Source organism: Aricia agestis, chromosome 9 (genome assembly GCF_905147365.1).
Source record: "Aricia agestis chromosome 9, ilAriAges1.1, whole genome shotgun sequence".
NCBI lineage: Eukaryota > Metazoa > Arthropoda > Insecta > Lepidoptera > Lycaenidae > Aricia > Aricia agestis.
Genome location: NC_056414.1, coordinates 17,741,419 through 17,760,996, shown reverse-complemented (window position 1 = coordinate 17,760,996; position 19,578 = coordinate 17,741,419). Strand labels below are relative to the sequence as shown.

The following is a 19,578-nucleotide window of genomic DNA, read 5'->3' as shown; positions in this document are numbered from 1 at the left end:
TGCGACTAGCGCAAGCCAATTATAATTGCATAAGTTGATAAAAATGCTATGCCATAGCTTTATCGAGGCAGTCCTCGAGTGCCATAAAGTTAATATACCTAACGGAATAGAGAAACAAAGACCTGAGCAAGAGAGATGTCATTATCGGTAACACTGCGTGGTAAAAAGAGACGGGTGATACATGACAGCAGCACTCCTTTTTTGACGTCCAGTTGACAATTTAATCTCATAGAAATCATGTTCAATCATGCTTGAAAGCTGAGCTGAGCTGTCAAACGAAACCAATTTCGGTTTCGTTGGACAGCTCGAGATTGACATTGCTCTATTCCGCAAGGTAACTTTATGTGCTAACCCTGTTCATTGAACTGTCATCCTGACAGGAATACATCTTTTCTCTAGCGCTTCTAGTCAAAAACTTGACTTATCAACAGCGCTATTGAAAGAAAAGATATAAAATCTCGGTCAAAAGCATATGAAAGCTGGCATAAATCGTGATAGAAATTATTGCTCTCGGATCTATTTTCCGCTATAGCAGCCAATACTTATAAAACAAGAGATAATATTTTTATACCATAATACGGAACATTTTTTGTCAGTTGCACCGAACCCTTCACGCGTGTTCAATCCGGATTTGTCCGGTTATAAACTTTGTTAGATCGACAGTCTGAATGAAACTCATGCGAGTGTAAAAAGTCTCTTTACGTTAACATGGTACAGTTTGAAAACTTCCGAAGTTGAGCAAAGTTACGTGTGCGAACTTTCATCCGGGTACCGCTGTTTCCTCGCCCGGGTCACATCGTTTCCCACCCGGGTCAGGACAAAGGCTGTTTGTACCGGGTCTATTCCAGGCATGCGGGTCCGGTCGCGACTATCGCTCCGCGCCGGCCGGGTCGCAGGGGCGTGGGGCGGGAGCAATGTTGCCAGTTATGGTTGCGATAATTAACCAGATTCTGGGGTAATTTTGTGCATCAAAATATGTGTAATGGTAATTTTAATTAAACTATTTTTGTTTGCATGGTTATGATTTATGAAGAAGAATAATGCAGTATTACAATAAACAATCACTCCAGCTGAAAATTTACTGACAATTTTTTTATTTTATTTATTTATTTATTCACCAACAGAATCACATTATACAAAATAAAGCACAGTTTTTTATGGTTGAAATGTGTTCCAATGAAAGGTGAAATACAACATGCTTTGCAACAATGGGATGAAATGAAATGAAATATTGTGAATGAAATGAGTATTATTAATTAACAATATTATGTTTAAAATATATAGTAGGAGACAAAAAAGAGAGAAAAATAAAATTGAAAAAATAAACAATAACTTCTTATAAACTAAATAAAAACATAGTTTTAACGCTTATTGGAAAAATTTACAATACATAACGTTAATAATATTATTATGATCAGGGAAACAATATTTGCGGAATTAATTAATCGCATTCACTGTATTACTGTTATCACCAAAATGTTGTTTTAATTTACATTTGAATGCACTTAGTCGGAAAATATACAAATTTTGGGGCAGTTGGATAAGACAATATTGCTTTGTTCAAACCTACGCGACCAGGCGACTGCGAAGCGGGAGCGTCAAGTTGCGTCAAGTTGTCAAATGTGTGTTTTGATTAATCAAAATTCATGAATTGAAACAACTTGACGCTCCTGCTTCGCAGTCGCCTGGTCGCGTAATACGTGTTTGTTTGTAAGCGGACCGCAAAGTAAAACAGCCTGTGCTGTGTTACATAAGTATCTGATGATCATCAGACATAGCAAATAGTATTGCTATGTCTGATGTGTTCTTCATCTTAATTATTATCAAAAACACTTCCCAACCATCAAGAATAAAACCAATTAAAAATGATAAACATTTCATTAATTATAAGTTTTCTTCAATACATCCGCCGCCGACGCGACGCCCAAATCATTGAATCGTTATTTTTTTTCTTGCAGTAAATCGTTTATCTTCAGTTGCAGTAATCGCATTCTGGGATCTATAACAATATGGCTTGCTTTTAGCCACGCAGTAAAAAGAAAGGATACATTACTTTTCTCCTAGGCTGTGCTAGCGATCTACTCTCCCTCCATCTTTCGATCAGGTTACGTCTCTTAGTCAAATTTTATCATCTTATTATAAAAAGTGCACATCACAGTTAAATAATAGGTCACTTCGAAAACCTGTAACTGAAATTAATTTTTATGGCAAATTTTCCCCCTGCATCTGGTAACACCGGAGTGGCGCGCGTCAGTCCGCGCGGGGCGGCGGTGGCGAGTGCTCGTGTCGGCGGCCGCTCAGGTACGCCTGTTGCGCACCGAATGTTACGCACACCTGCCTAGTGTTTCGCGCGCTTTCACCGTTTTATTTGCAACTCTCTGACTATAACACTATGACTATAGAATGTCTCTCTAACTACAAACTATGCTCCTGCTATTTTTTAATAAATCAAAAATATTTAGGTACGTTTAATTATATTAATTTAAATTATTTGTCTGTAACTTATAGTTAATATTTATTATTTAAAGAAATTTTAATGGAAATAAAAAATATATGTCTGGGCTAATAAAGCTTTTTATCCTTCAAAAACTATTTTCGTTGTATTTCTGGCTTTCTGTGTTCGGTGTACGCTTGGCTAGATTTAAATAATTTCCACGTTAGCGTTGTTCTGTGACATTCGTTTAGAACATGAAAATGTTATATAATATAAATTACAACATGAACACCAAAACTAAATAATTTTAATCTAGTTACGATATTTTACAAGCGTTTCTCACTTCATTAAATCATGATGTACCTACTACAAATATGTCTGTTTATAGAAAATTGTCATTTAAATCTCTTACTAATAAAACCTTCTTCTTCAGCGTATAGTCTGTCAAAAAAGTGAAGAAATTAAAAAGTGGCAACATCGCAGTGTCATCCCTTTTTTCTTGATTGATTTGAAAGTGACACTACTATGTTGCCACTTTTTAATTTCTTCACTTTTTTGACAGATTATATTTAACTGTTCAAATTCGCTGTCTTTGTCACTTAATTTCACAGATAAAGACAGGAAGACTTTGTATAGTTATTCACTGTGATATATATCTTTACTAGTCTAGTACGATGGTAAATTAATAATATTGTGTTGTTTAGCTTACTTAAAATATTTCATTTTGTCTCGAGAGCATCGTTTTTATAGAATAAATAAAATTTAAATTTTACTATAAATTTAACATTACATTTAGCTATCAGTTATAACCAAGAGTCAGGTCACACTGAAACGAGCCGTGCATAAAAATTGAAATGTCAAATACTGTGACATCGTTGACATTTTGTATCGACGCGTTTCGTTACATTGCGTTTCGGACTTTAAACATTTTAAACGATTGCAAAACCAATTCAAATTTTGATAACAAAATATTTATTATAATAAAAACGAATGAACGGTAAACGAGGAGAAATAGTTTGTGTACTGCGCACTCATTTGGGCAATATAAAATCGCTGCATTGATAACCTGATTGCACTATAATCAACCTTGGTTACCGAAACCGATGTAGAAAGTATTATGTATAGGTGGTAGGCCCCAGTAGCATCAACGTTCAGAAAGTGTTTGAAAAAAACTTATTCTGAATAAAATTTTTTGATTTTGACAATATAAACAAAAATGAATATTAAATATTTTGCTTATTTAAGTCTTGAAATATTCGCGAAAGCCCAGGGAAATTTTATATTAGCAGGAAAGTGATACAAAGTTCACCGGGTCACCTAGCTAATAATAGCTAGTGCAAAGGTATATTGATTCATAAAACCCCATACGCTCACCGGTGAACGAGACACAATATAATATCTATTGTGTCTCATTTTCCCACGATCAACGGGTTAGTGACAATAACTACCGTGCTAGTCTCCTGAGAAACACAGGAGAATGCTTGGCTTAAACGAGGTATACAAACCAAAGTGGCATTAATTTACGTTCACTTAACTGCTGAAATGGGATCGTAAACTTGGGATTGTTTTATCTCGCGACTTGAGACGTTTCGGTGTTTCCCGTTTTATAAGTTATTTTAACGGTTATATGATAAGCTGACTTTGTAATTGTTATATGGAATTACATTATAATAAATTAATATAACGAGAGTACATTTAAAATGTATAAAAACGGCAAAAATAACATAATAATAATCTTTATTAACATCAAACGTTTTTACAAGCTCCTATGAAGACTCTGACTCCCAAACTAGGCAATGCCTGTATTTTAGGAGTCAAGTGGCTTCTCCCAATATTTTGTGTCTTAATTTAAAAACGGAAAAATTAGATTTAAACTAATTCATAATTTTAGTGGATTCAGACAGTATTTGTAGGGTTTCGTACCCAAAGGGTAAAAACGGGACCCTATTACTGAGACTTCGATGTCTGTCCGTCTGTCCGTCTGTCTCCAGGCTGTAACTCAAGAACCGCTACAGCTAGACTTCTGAAATTTTCACAGATTGTGTATATCTGTTGCCGCTATAACAAAAAATACTAACAACAAAATAAAATTTAAGGGGGGCTCCCATACAACAAACGTGATTTTTTGACCTTTTTTGCTCCATATCAATAAAGGCAACAGGTAGGTACTTAAATTTTTCTCAAAGTCCTTAGTTATATGTGTACTTTAATATTTAATAATAATATTAAAATCAAAGAATAAATTAAGGGGGCACCCATACAAAAAACACAGTTTGTGGCCTAATTTTGCTCTTTATTGGTACGGAACCCTTCGTGCGCGAGTCCGACTCGCACTTGGATGATTATTTTCGTTACTTTTTTTAATATTTCGGGTTACGGACTATTTCGTAGCATCGCTACGTTATGCTACGGTGACGTAGCACTGCTACGAAACCGCTACGGGCTCGTAGCGTGAAACCACAGACTAAAATATAGTATTATATTTGAGCATTTATTTTTACTTTGTGTATTTAAAGTAAAATACAACAGCGCGTTTATTATAGCTACATAAGTATGTTAAAGAAATTACATCTCTCAGCATAGTTTCAAACAAATTACCAACGTATTTTATTTAAAACTAGATCACACCCGCAACTCCGTTGCGCCAAAATTCGTTTATCGTGCGGGAACCGTACATTTTCCGGGATAAAAACTATCCTATGTCCTTTCTCGGGACTCAAAGTATCTCCATGCCAAATTTCAGCAAAATCAGTTCAGCGGTTCGAGCTTGAAGAGGTAACAGACAGACAGACAGACATACAGACACACTTTCGCATTTATAATATAAGTATGGATTGAAAAACCTGACTATGAAAATCTCATTTATGAAATGCTACTTTCACAAAGTTTTCTGTACCTTGTAAACACATTAAGGAGTAATCTTGTGGGGAATGTCCCCATTCCGCCTATGAAGTGCGATCGCGGGCACATTACCATCGACTGAATTACTTATCACTCCACCTACCGCTATTACAACGTTAGATAAGAGTAAAAATTTTAGGGAACACCCGAATTGTCGCGCAGTTAGATAACGATCAGGAATATATCTGATAACACTTTTAATCACTCAAGATAAAAACCTATGTACTCCGGGAGTACCGGATACTGAAAAAAAAAAAACTATTTTCGACGCGTGTTAGAAAGCCGTGGCGGTATATTATCTCTCTATATTATTATCCTCTGGTACGCGGTACGTCGGGTTTTACGAATTTTTGATCAGGTCATCTGTCCGTGACTAGTATGATAGGTAAAATACGCCACCAGTAGCGGTAGCACGGCGACCAGCGGAAATGCGAAAGTATGGACAAACTGTGGAAATAAACCTAAGGTGCCGTTCCGATCTTTTTTCGTTCCGAAAAATTCAATTAAAATGCCACTTTATGACACACTAAAGTATATGTCATAATGTAGGATATTATTTGAATTTTTAGAACTATAGTCTGTCATAAAGTGGCTTTTTAATTGAATTATTCGGAACTAAAAAAGATCGGAACGGCACCTTAAGTTTATCTCCACAGTTTGTGACTATAGTCTGTCATAAAGTGGCATTTTAATTGAATTTTTCGGAACGAAAAGAGATCGGAACGGCACCTTAGGTTTATTTCCACAGTTTGTCCATACTTTCGCATTTCCGCTGGTCGCCGTGCTAGCACTATTGGCCTTACTTGAGTTGAGAAAAAAAAAGAACCATCATCATCAGGCAATCCTACTGCCCATTTCTCTGTCTATTTTCCACAAAAAGCTTACCAACTCTGCTATTTACCTTCGGAATGGATATTAAAGCGTTTCCACTTAATCCGGCTTGAAATTATTTTTCGTTCCAATTTTCGCGCGGCGCTTGCTCCCAAGATTTTCCTGCACAATTTTAGCACGGCGATATTTTTAACTCTTTTTCCCTCGTGTTGGGACTACATGAGTGATTTAATGTTAAAATAATATGACAAGCTTTCATACACAGTGAACAAACCTGGTTTATCGTTAAAAATAAGACAGCAGTTGCAGCTCAGAATGACGACATAATCTTTTATCTTTAAACGAGCAATTCTTGTATATATATATAATTGGAATCTCGGAATCGGCTCCAACGATTTTCATGAAATTTAGTATATAGGGGTTTTCGGGGGCGATAAATCGATCTAGCTAGGAATCATTTTTAGAAAATGTATTTTTATTCGTGTTTTATCGATTATCGATAAACTGAAAAATGTGACTCTTCCTGAAATCTATTGATGAATAATAATACTATTTTGTAAGCAACTAATTGCTTTAACGCCACAACAACAGCTAAAGCTATTCCAGCAGATGGCGTTGTTAAGTAACACGAAGTCAATGAGTGTTTGCTATACCGAGCAAAGCTCGGTCATCCAGGTACTATATAGAAAAAGAGCTAAAAATTACAGAATATATTACAAATTTGAATTCCAATTTACTTGGTCTAGTGACGTAATTAAAGCGTGGCTTTTGACTTGTAGATTGTGGGCTTGACTCCCGTGTTGGAAAAATGTCTAACTTTGGTTAGGACAAAGGAATCCCACTGGACTATGAGATTACAGGAAGAGAGAGCGCTCTTGTGTATTGCTCACACACTTGAGTACTATAAAATCATCCTGTGTAGCTTGGCTGGTTTCAATAAAAGCTATACCATCACTAAAAACGGTTTGCTCCCACACCGGTTCGTATCATTCAAATTGATAGTAATGGTAAAAGACTCTAAAACTGGGACACCTATTTAACTTTCAGGCATGTCCACGTGGCTTAGCTTTAGGTATACTTAGCAAATAGTAATGTACACTGACATAATATAAGCTTACCCCTCGAGTATATAATAGGCAAGATAACATCAGTTAATTCGACTTTGAATTCCAAAACGATTCATAATAATAAATTATGAATCGTTTCATGAATTTTTAACATAATAAATAATGTCTTTAGATAATCACATTTTATTTATGTTAATCCAGAAAATAACTGGTATAAAGTACTAATTTATTTATACTTTTGAGTCCATTAAAACTTCATCTAGATTAAACATAATTTATAACTCGGCAAGTTATTTGTTTGTAAACATGCGATGGTTTTAATGAAAGCCATTCATACATTTAGTATCATCATATCAACATAATCATGATCATCATAACTCTAGAACCTACGCACCTCATAATATAAGATACTTTTTAAATTCAATGTAGTTCAATGTAGTTTAAATTCAATTTAATTATTTTAAAAGTTTAACCATTTTAAATGTAATCAGTATGCTTTATAGGATTAACTATGATTAACTTTACGATAATTATAAATTTAAATTTAAAAAAGTAGTCAAAGAGCGTTTGTGTGCCAAAGCCAAAATAAGGTCAATGATTTCATAAACGATGGCACATCTTGGGAGTAGGATGGCTGGTTGCAAGGCTATTTCTACATTATTTTATGACTTACAATTATGTATGTATGTTGACATTGTATAATTTAAAGTTATAACATTGTAAACCTTATATTAAAAGATTAATTTTTTTACACTTTTTTTGGTAAAAAAGTGGGCCCCGTGCGAGTTTCTTACGCCGGTTCTCATCGGTCATCATGTAGACTTTCAGTTCAGAGAACATTTGCAAAAATTTATTCTGAATAAAAAAGTTTGAGTTTAAGTTAACCTACCTATTTTCCTCATATTGATTTGTTGTGAGTTTTTGTTGTGAAATGAAATAATTGCTCCATTATAATATTATACTTAAATATATTTTATCGATATTGCTGTAAGGCGAATTCCTGCAAAATCAAAGGACTATAGATATTACCAACTAAATGAACCGGTGAACTTTGTATGACTTTCCTCCTTATATAAACCAGACCTGTACTTCCACGAATACTTGAACACTAAAATTAGCTAAATCGGTTCGGCTGTTCTCTGGCTTTTTTTTTAAGAGCCTAAGCAGTCCCACTGCTGGGCAAAGGCCTCCCCCAAGTCCTTCCATTCATCCCGATCCATTGGCTCTGGCTTTAGCGAGACTAAAAAAATAAAAAATTTATTTATAAAGGTGTTGTGTTGAGAGTTGAAAATTCTGCTATTATTTATCAGATAACGAAAAACACATCTCATTCGCCATTTCGCCCCAAATCTTGAACCCAGGTGCTTTCCTACCGATTTTCCCGTTCCAATGTAAATTCATTAGAAGATGGCTTCCCTTTTACCATGCTGGCGAACCCTATAATATTTTACGGAACCACTACACGTAGATAGCCCCGTAAATAGCCCTTAAGCCCTTTGATCGATAAAAGGGCGAAGCATAGATAACCCAAAAGGAAAGGGATGATATTATATTTTTATTCCAAGATTTAGGAACAAAATAAATGATGCATACCTTCACAAACACACCCAGATACCAATTTGTCATCATTCAAATAATATGTATCTTTCTTTCTGGGATCTTTTTTGTATGATCATTGAACATATTTCACATTTGAAATACAAACTGTTTCGAAGGTTTTGCCTAAGTTTAGACATATCTCGGACATATCAAAAGGGCAAAAACTACATACAATGTAGTTTTTGCCCTTCTTCATAGTTTATTATATCTGTGTCAAATTGTTTTAAAAGCAATCATTACATAAATCATAATTTCAGAGCTAATTAAAATAACTAATTTACCTAATGGCAATTAATTTAATTTCGTCGTTGTGTAAATTGTGATAATATGATCATTGTAGATAGTACATTTACAATTTTGGTATGTACGTGGAAACCTTTTCAAAACATTAAAAATAATATATAATTTAATCAACTCAAAAAAATCAGCCATGTTCGAGTCGGACTCGCGCACGACGGGTTCCGTACCGCTATCGGTATACAGTGAAAGTAGGTAGACAAAAAATTGTGTTTTTTGTATGGGAGCCTTAAATATTTACTTTTTTTAATTTTATTATTAATTATTAAAGTACAAATATAATTAAGGATTTTGTGAAAATTTCAAGTGCCTAACTGTTACTATTATTGATTACAAGCAAAAAAGGCCAAAAAAACACGTATCTTGTATGTCCCTTAAATATTAACTTTATTTTATTTTTAGCATTTGTTGTTATAGCGACAACAGATATACACAATCTGTGAAAATTTCAGTAGTCTAGTATAGCGGTTCTTGAGTTACAGCTTGGAGACAGACAGACGGACAGGCAGACATCGAAGTGTCATGAATAGGGTCCCGTTTTCACCCTTTGGGTACGGAACCCTAAAAACCAGATCCTTTTAGGAATCAGAATCTTTCTTCTACAAACTGTATCAAAACTTTTTATACATACACTTTTGCCGTTCTAAGAAATGGAGTAAAGTAGTAAAACACATGCCATTGTAAGCTCCGGTTGTTCTAAATACCGCGAGTTGGGATTCCCCCCGATTCGATCCGATTCAAACTATTCCAACTTCGTAATGAACAAACCTCGAACTGTACTCACTGAAATTGTCTGCACAAAGCTAAACAAGCTGTTTAATTGACTTTTTGTAAAGCATTAACTGCTGCACTCAGAGACGATTATTACTTTTCATATGTGGGAGAGCCATGCTTCGGCACGAATGGGACGGCTCGACCGGAGAAATACCACGTTCTCACAGAAAACCGGCGTGAAACAGCGCTTGCGCTGTGTTTCGCCGAGTGAGTGAGTTTACCGGAGGCCCAATCCCCTACCCTATTTCTTTCCCTACCCTCCCCTATTCTCTTCCCTTCCCTACCCTCCCCTATTACCCTATTCCCTCTTAAAAGGCTGGCAACGCACTTGCAGCTCTTCTGATCCTGCGAGTGTCCATGGGCGACGGAAGTTGCTTTCCATCAGGTGACCCGTTTGCTTGTTTGCCCCCTTATTACATAAAAAAAAACCTTCGATCGTTGATTATTGGAAATGTATTGTCATTCTATTGTGTCTCGCTCACCGGTGAGCTTATGGGGCTTGATGGGTTAATTGTAATTAAATGAAGAGTTAAGGCAGATAATGTATGGGATTTATAAGTTCAATATCTTCGTATCGGTTTCAAGATCTTTTCTTGATATTGAGACATTTCGTCACCTGAATGAGAACAAAAAATTATCACGACATTTTAGGATATCGACAGTGCTAACTTTTAGAAGCGGATGTCTTTGTTATACATTGTGGGCTGTGCGGTTGTCATATAATTACAGCTAAGTAATTATTATTCGTCTTTGTGTGTGTCAGTTAGACACACACAAAGAAAAAACATTGAAAAGTTGTCTACAACAAATAGTAGTGCATGGGGCTCGATTTAAGCGATCAAAAGAACGCGTGGTTTGGCGGCTATACCGCGATATCACAATTGTATGTAAATGACCGGTGCAACCGCGCAGCTATTCATATAAGTCAATACTTGTGATGTCGCGGCACAAAACCGCTCGTTCGTGCGAACGCATATAAATTGAGCGTAATAATTTAGAATCTGGGGCAATCTTAAAATGATAATTATTTTATTTATCTAATCTTGTTAAAACCTCGTTTTGTGAGTGTTATCTAATGTTGAATAGACCAAAAACATTGATTTAGTGTATACGTAACTAATTGGATTTTAATTGTAACGTACGCGCCAAGTTCAAGGGTTACGCCGAAGCCGTAGTTATCTGTTGGGGCAGACGTACTTTACGTTTACTGTATCTTCGTCGTAAAACGTCGTCTGGTGAATTGTGCCATCAGATGTATTACGGAATGCTAAACCGATATCGATAAAACATTAGGCCCCGGACCCGTCTCTACAACTCCTAAACATTTATCGTAAATTTTCATTTAGCTGCCCATAAATGTATACGGGTCTTGGAGGGAATATTTTTGCCCTAACGCCGAAAGTTACCCAAATTTCGGTCGCAAATTAATTTTTCCCATAAAAGCAACATGAAATATTAGTTACTGGGCTATATTTATTTGAACTTTCCTTCTAGCAAAAATGCGTAAAGTTTGTTCTCATTCACATTTTTTATTTGCCATTTCTAACTATGTTTCAAATCGGTATTACGAGTATATAAAGGAAACTACTCCATTGGCCTTTGGATTTTCGTTTGAAAACACTATAATATGGTTGCCAATAATAGGATTTTCTATCAATGAACTCCTAAAATGTCAATAGTTGGGTGTTTATTGTTTAATTATATCATACTAGATGACCTGGTGAATTTCGTATCATTTTTCTCCTTATAAACCTTCCCTGGTCTTTCACAAATGTTTCAAGAATAAAATTATCCAATTCGGTTCTGCAGTTCTTGAATTTCAGCGAGACTAACAAATTTGAATACTCATTTTTGTTTATATAGATAGTTTTACTTTGCTTATATCATAAAATAATGATAATGATGCTGATGAAGATGAAGATTATGATAATGATGATGATGATGACTAGATAGTATAGTGTATAGCCTGTGATCAGGTGGAGCTGGCGAATCGCCTCCTATTAGGACGTTAGAGGGGACAAACCCTTGTAATGGTTCTATTGATGGCGATACCTAAGTAGCAGACATTAAATGCTACATTACGCCTAGGCCTATGTTATTATACAGGGTGCAATTAAACCTTCCGGCTAAAATTTGATATATTGATCCATGTTAAAAATACACGCATTTTTTCTTTCATAATCACTCAGTGCTAAAATATTGAGAAATAGCTTCCGAAAGTTTTCCTAAAAAACACCACAATTAATGGACACTACGCGTCGCCGGCGCATGCGGGAGGCGCCACTCCCCACGTCACCCCCGCTCTACCCACCACCGCGAAGTGACCGTTCTGCAACGATTTTAAGTAGGATAAAATGTTATTGTAAAAAAATTAGCACCCAATTTTTTTATGGTTAAATGGACTCTCCTAATGAGGTCGCCGGTAGGTTTAACTGCAACCCATACAATGCCAAATGACGCTCAAACCTTCGTTGCACCGAAATTAGTTTATCGCATGAAAACCGTATCTTTTCCGGGCTAAAAGAATGTTATATCTTTCTCAGAATTCAAAGGATCTCCATACGAAATTTCATCTAAATCGATTTAGTGGTTTAGGCGTTAAGAGGTAACGGACAGACATACACATTTTCGCATTTATAGTATTATTAAGTAGCATCACCTGAATCAGACAAAACGAGATGCGATGTGGCATTTCTAAGAAGTTTTATTTACTATGCAAGAAGATGCACTATTCTTTGCATGAATTTAAATTCAAGCTACAGTGTGTTGTAAAGTGCTTGAAAAATAAAATTATATAGCAGTGATGATATTGAGCAATTATTACTAAAGAAACAATACACTTCAATATATGCCTTTTAAAACTTCAAAGTAAAACGTATAAAGTTTCATCGTTAGGAAATTTTAAAAGCATAAAGGCGGTAATTGCGTAGGTATCGCCTTTTGGCTTTAATAATAATTGACACTTGCTAGCTCCCCTTACGTGAACTTTAAGCCTTGTCTGCTATTGAATTGATAAAAAAAACAACGTCAGTATGACTGAAAACTACTCATCATGCATACATTACTACGAACTGTCTATTAGGCATCCTGGACGCAAGTTCAACATTTTTCAACAGTCCAAAAAAGTGCCATCTAAATAAGTTTTTACATAATATTATTTCAATTCAATTTATACAACAGTACGGCTAAACTCTTCGATAATAAATCGATATTAAATTAGCGAGCAGAAGGGAGCAGTAAAATGAAATTAGGTTATGTTTAACGGTCAGCTCCGGGCGTGACTTGCCCTGGAGATAATTTTAAAGAATTTACACCGACAACCCGCATCGAAAAAGTTTTGATATTCAGAACAGGGAAACTGTAGAGTGTTACAAGGCTAATATTTTTTGTGGAATCTTACAACGTTACTAACTTGTAGGATGATTTTGGTTCTTTCGACATGACAGCAATGCAATAAAAAAAAAATTGATAAAAAAAATTAAATTGACAGCAGATATTAATCCACAGCGCCCTGGCTACTAGTAATAAGTACATTAATAATAATTGTCCTAATATCACTTTTTAATTAACTAGTCAGATAAATTGAGTAACAGATTATGTAAATATCTGTTACTCAATTTATCTGACCTAGGTACTAAATTAGGTTGGGTTATGTCACTCGGTTTCGCCATTTAAGCATCAACGGGAAAAATACAGACAACTCTCGCATTTCTAAGATTAGTATGGATTATAACTTTACTCTTCAGCTAAAGGTTAACGATCAAAATAGGTCAGACAATTTCAAGCCCTTTAGCCCGCCCGCGCCATAACGAAAGGTTGAAATAGCTGTATTCGACCTGATTGTTATATTTGGGCTCGAAATTCGAACGCGCGTGTTCCCAGAGATAACACTAATCCTAGGCGACACGTTGTGACTTAGAATAATTGTTTACGAAATACCTATATATGCGTCGTATTCCTACAAAGACAAAACGATATGCTAGAATTAGATAACATTCTTCTTGTTTCTGTTTTATTATGCTGCAAACAATGATGAAAAACTCAAAGGCTGCAAACTGCTATAGTTTGTCTTCTGTAATATAGTTCCAGTGAGAATCGTACATTTTTTCCCCTCAACAAGCTTGTTATTGTATTGGTAATTCGCATAAATACAAGAGACAAAAAGAGGCGAAAAGCCCATAGATGATTTACATTTACATAAACCCACAGATGATACTCAATATAATTTATACGTATTTATACACAATCTCAGAGTCGAGGTGTTCTGAATAATACAGAAGTGGAGTCTGGAATGTTCGAAGTTCGAAGTTCGTAGTGTAGTGATTTAGCCAGTCAATGGCTGTAGTTGTTCAACACTTTCGGTCGTTTGGTTAAATTGCTTTCACTTGCCAACTCGATGCAATATTTTCGGAACGAATAATATGTACCTACTAGGATACTTGGAACAAAATTTGATATAGAAAATATAGCTTTTCCATTATAATATAACGAGCTTTTGCCCGCGGCTTCGCTCGCGTTAGCAAGTGTTATTATATACAAACTTTCATCCCTTATTTTGACCCCTTGGGGGTAGAATTGATCAAAATCCTTTCTTAGCAGATGCCTACGTCATAACATCTACCTACATGCCAAATTTCAGCCCGATCCGTCCAGTAGTTTTGGCTGTGCGTTGATAGATCACCATGTCAGTCAGTCACCTTTGAGTTTTATATATGTATATAGAATATAGATTTAGCTGTATAGAGATTGTTGCTAATATAACATGAACATAAACGTAAAATAGTTAATATCCACGATATTACAATTTTTTTTTCATAGTAACAGGCCCAACTATAACGGTATTAAGTAACCTCGTTTTCGCCAAACGTGTTAGAAACAGCATTTGAATATTATCATAACATTTTAACGCTAAAGCCAATAATGTATTATGAAAACCACGACTCGCGAATATTAGGAGCATTTGTATATTTTATACTGTAGGTATATTTTTAAACACAATTATTCAATTATTAATCATTGCTTAATAATGAAAACATGGAATTCGCAACTCGCCTAAAACTATAAATACCTGTAAATATTACATTTAAATTAATGTTTTAAACTCACCAAAACAATTTTAAATTAAGAAATTTTAAAAACAACCCCCGATTCAAAATTTGTAAGTAGATAAACCCTCATTATTCAGCACTGGGCTAATGATGATTATCTATAGCTAAGAACACTCTCGATAATGACAGGTTTCAAACAAAAAAAAAAACCGGCCAAGTGCGAGTCGGACTCGCGCACCGAGGGTTCCGACAGCTTAAAGGTATTATAGACCTGAGTATTTGGTAAGAATTTCAATTTAATACCTCTACGCGTTTATGAGGAAATGGGTAGTAAGTTTAAAATTATTAAAAAAATATATATTATGTGATGTAACTAAAAATTTATGGTTTTCGTAATTTTTCCTTTATCTATGCTATAAGACGTTGCTTCGTACCAAATTTCAAGATTCTGAGTTCACGGGAAGCACCCTGTAGGTTTTGATTCCCTTGCAAGTGTCGAAAATTTGCGGCATAAACGGCTGTATCTTTTGATTGCGTTGGCTTAGAAGTTTGATTTTTTCACAGCTTCAAGGGACAGTAGACCTGAGTAATTGATATAAATTTCAGCTTCATACCTCCACGCGTTCCTGAGAAAAAGGGTCTTGACAGACGGACGGACGGACAGACGGACAACAAAGTGATCCTATAAGGGTTCCGTTTTTTCCTTTTGAGGTACGGAACCCTAAAAAGCTAGATCAAAAAGGGGGGGTCCTTTTGGATGATACGATGCCACGGACAGACACACACACACATACAGACAGACACTTTTTTTGTCGGGTGTAAAAAAAACAGTAGGTGTCAGTCAGTCCATGCCATTTCATTGCATTCACTACGTCACACCTGCGTATCAATTTTTTTTTTTAAATAATTCCACCCCCCTAACATTAGTAGGGCTTGTTATTATTCTTTTATTTCTTTTTTCTTTTCCTTCTATTTCTTATCTTTTTATTTCTTTTAGTCTTTTTTACTGATTCCTTACATACCTATTACATTAAATATCATTTCGTGATTCTTGTCACTCTTTACAGTTTCTTTTTTCTTTTCGATTTTTCATATTATAACCTATGTAAAATTATCCTTCATTCAATATGGTTCCAATAATCAGTTTCTTACAATTTTCCATATGTTCCATTTAATAAATTTCTGATTAATAAAATACCAATGTGATAAGTACAAATTGTAAATAAAAATTACCAAAAATAAAATTTCAATCCAGATTTTTCAATATTATACAGAAACAATGTCAAAGATAAAACAACGGCACAAATGTAAAACTATCCTAATATCACAGCTAACCATTAAACTAGAACCTAACTATTATCACACAGAATATCACTGTTTTTCTTACATACTGCACCCACAATCTTCCTGCAAAAAGCCAGGAATATGTTCCGCTTTTTTCCCCCCAGGATGGATGGTAGATTCTCACCCGTCATCGATGTGCCCAATTTCTGTTCAATATCATATCTATTGCTAGCAAAAATTGGGCAGTCGAGTAACAGGTGAGGAACCGTCTCCTCAACTCCTGGCTGACACATTCACGACGGATCCTCCTTCAACTTGAATCTGTGCAAGTAGAAGGCGAATCTGCCGTGTCCAGTCAGAATCTGTGTGGTGTAGTGTGTGATGTCTATCTTTTTGACTATTTTGTACGCAGCAGCAGCGCTTGGGAAGAAGAGCTTCGTGACTCCGGCCGTCCCTCCCACTTCGTATCTCCTGTCCCATTCCTCAATCGTATCCTCTCTTAAGATACGCTTGACGAATGAAACCGGACACATATCGTAGTCGGGTTTCCTCCTCAATCCCAGCGCGGCCTTCCTGGCTAATTCGTCAACTCTCTCATTCTCTCTCAACCCTGCGTGCGCCTTGATCCAAAACAAGGAGACCTCCCGCCTCTGCGATGCAGCTTTTCGGAGGGCCGCCCTTGTTTGCACTGCCAGGGGGTGAGGAGAACTAAGAGTGACAGCCTGGAGAGCCTCTGGAATCGCTGAGGATTCCGACCTTCGCCAGTCCACTCTTGCAGGCTATAGTTAGTGCTCTTTGGAGCGCTAGGAGTTCGGCTTGGTAGACGGTGCAATACGGCGGCAATGCAAGCTTGACGGCCTTCGTCTCAGCCTCACCCTTCCATACGGAGAGTGCGGCTCCAACTCGACCCTCAATCTTGCTACCATCCGTATATATCCTATGGACGTAGCTGTTAACCACGTCTGCATATGAGTCCTCATCTACAAACCCGAACCTCAGCTCTACCTGCTCTGCCGGATGTGGGTCCTCAATTGCAGGAGCCATTCGCTCCACCTCCCTATCTCTTAGTGCCGGGTGTGGTACTCCCTTCTTGGCCTCATAAAGCCTCGATGCTTCGAGTATTTTGAGGTCAAGAGGGAGTATCCCAGCCAACAGCATTGCAGAGTTCAGGGAGACGGTTCGATATGCTCTGCAGATCTTCTGGGCAAAACCCCGTTGGACGGAGTTGAGCCTTTTTTGGACCCCTGCGTATCAGTATGCGACCCTGCGTATCAATTACAAACACCAACTCATATACTGTAACTTTTAAGTTACTCGCAATAATTTACGTTTCATTAATTACACCCCCAATTTTGGTTTTAATTAAGTACGTAATGAACTGATAAGGGTACGAGTTAATTTTGAGGGACAATAAGGGCGCTCATTTCAAACAAAGAAAACGATTCACAAACAAAATTTTAATCAAAACTTTATGACATCGTTACAGTCTCAGCGACCTCCAGTTAATATTCTATTAAATCTATTTTATTTATTTTTATGACCAAAACAGTTTAAATATTCAATTATGATTAAAACTTGCCATTTTTATATCTATATAAATTATTTTATTTTTATTGTATTTTTGACCGTCTAAAGCTAAACCATTAAGGGTGGGTTAAACCAGAGGCGTAGTTAAGGTTAAGGTTATCGTCAAATATGACGTCCATTATGGATGTTTACTAGGGATTTGACAGTTCATTTGATATTTTGTTATGGTTAAAGTTATATTTAAAGTAAGTTGGTGCAACCTACCCTAACTAACAAAAAAATGTGTTTGTTATTCGACCTTGTCGCGATTTTGATCTCTAACTCATCTCGCGCCCAAACTCGGGTCACGAAACGCGCCCTGCAGGCTACGCAACTGAGATACGATACTCCGAAATACTACAAAATATTGTGGTAATTTTGAGATACCCAGCCCTATATTATAATAATTTTGATATTATAGTAATAATAGTATAAGGCTGAATCTATAAAATATATGAAATTGCTACTTTTTTTCAACATTTGGCATCAATCCCTGTTAACGTCTTAATACAAAATATTTAAACAGTAAACACCCATTGAACAGTTAGATTAGAGAATAATTCAGAACAAAATGGTCTAAAAACAACTGTTCAACAGATGTTTAATCTTTTGTGGTAAGACCGTAAGACTCTTGTGTTATAATGTGTAGCATGGTGTAGCAGAAGTTTTGCTTCAGTTTCGTTCAGTAAGACTCTCTTTTAATAAACTTGTAAAGACACACGAAACTTACATAGTTTCAATATAAGTACTGCGAAGTAGCTGTAGGTGAAGTCTGCACAAAATCGTCCATAACTTCATAGTATATAATTATATTAATATAATATACAAGTTCCGAATTTATATCTGTACTAATATTATAAAGCGGAAGAGTTTGTTTGTTTTTTTGAACGCGCTAATCTCAGGAACTACTGGTCTGATTTAAAAAATGATTTCAGTGTGATAGCTCATGTATCGAGAAAGGCTAGTAGCTATATTTTATCACGCTAAGACTTATAGGAGCGAAGAAATAGAGAAAAATGTGGAAAAAACGGGAAAATTATTTGAAAGGGCTTATCTCACGAACTACTGGAGCAATTTTTCTGTTATTTGGCACAGATAAGATGTAGACCACATGAAGAATCATAGGCTATTTTTTGTGGACTTATTTTTCTGTGAAGTACCTAATTTACGCGGGTGAAGCCGCGCGGAACGTCTAGTTTTTATTTAACATGACAAATGAGTTTCTGTTATAAGTGGCAGGTATATTATGCCTGTATTAAATTTGTTACAATTCGCCTATATCGTGCTGTAAACTATTTTTCTATGATTTTCCAAGTGGTAAGCTTGTCACAATAATATTAAAAACAAGAAAAGATTTTTTCTTTTAATTGATATATTCCCTGGCCAAAATTGTAGCCCATTGCATTCCAAGGTTCTATTTTTTCACATTTACCATCGAAAGTACTCTGCTTACCGTACATCACACAGGTTGAAACTTTAAACAAGCAGTGTGCTGGCTGCGTGCCACGTGCACTTCAATTATTACAACAGGTATCTACTAGACAACTTAAGTTTTACTACTGCTCGTAAAGGTTACTGACGAGTAGGAAATTGTAATGCAATGTTTTCACGCTAAGCGGCAGCACCAGCACAGACAAAAAGTTTTGTTTGACGTTTGATAACGTTGTGTCATAGTAAAAGGAGGGGAAGTAAGTTATCTTCATACAAAGGCACCGCGCGCGGCTTGCATGTGTGCGCCATAGTATCAATGCGTCGCCACGTACGGCACACAACTAAA

At 36.0% G+C, this 19,578-nt stretch overlaps 1 protein-coding gene across 1 annotated transcript in view; it reads left to right on the top strand.

Annotated features, from left to right (window-relative positions):
- The first annotated feature begins 2,268 nt into the window (after positions 1–2,268).
- Positions 2,269–19,578, top strand: part of LOC121730735 — a 48,133-nt gene continuing 30,823 nt past the window's right edge. The window contains exon 1 of the mRNA XM_042119876.1: positions 2,269–2,301. The gene's annotated coding sequence lies outside the window, so the exon portion shown is untranslated. The remainder of the gene's footprint in view (positions 2,302–19,578) is intronic.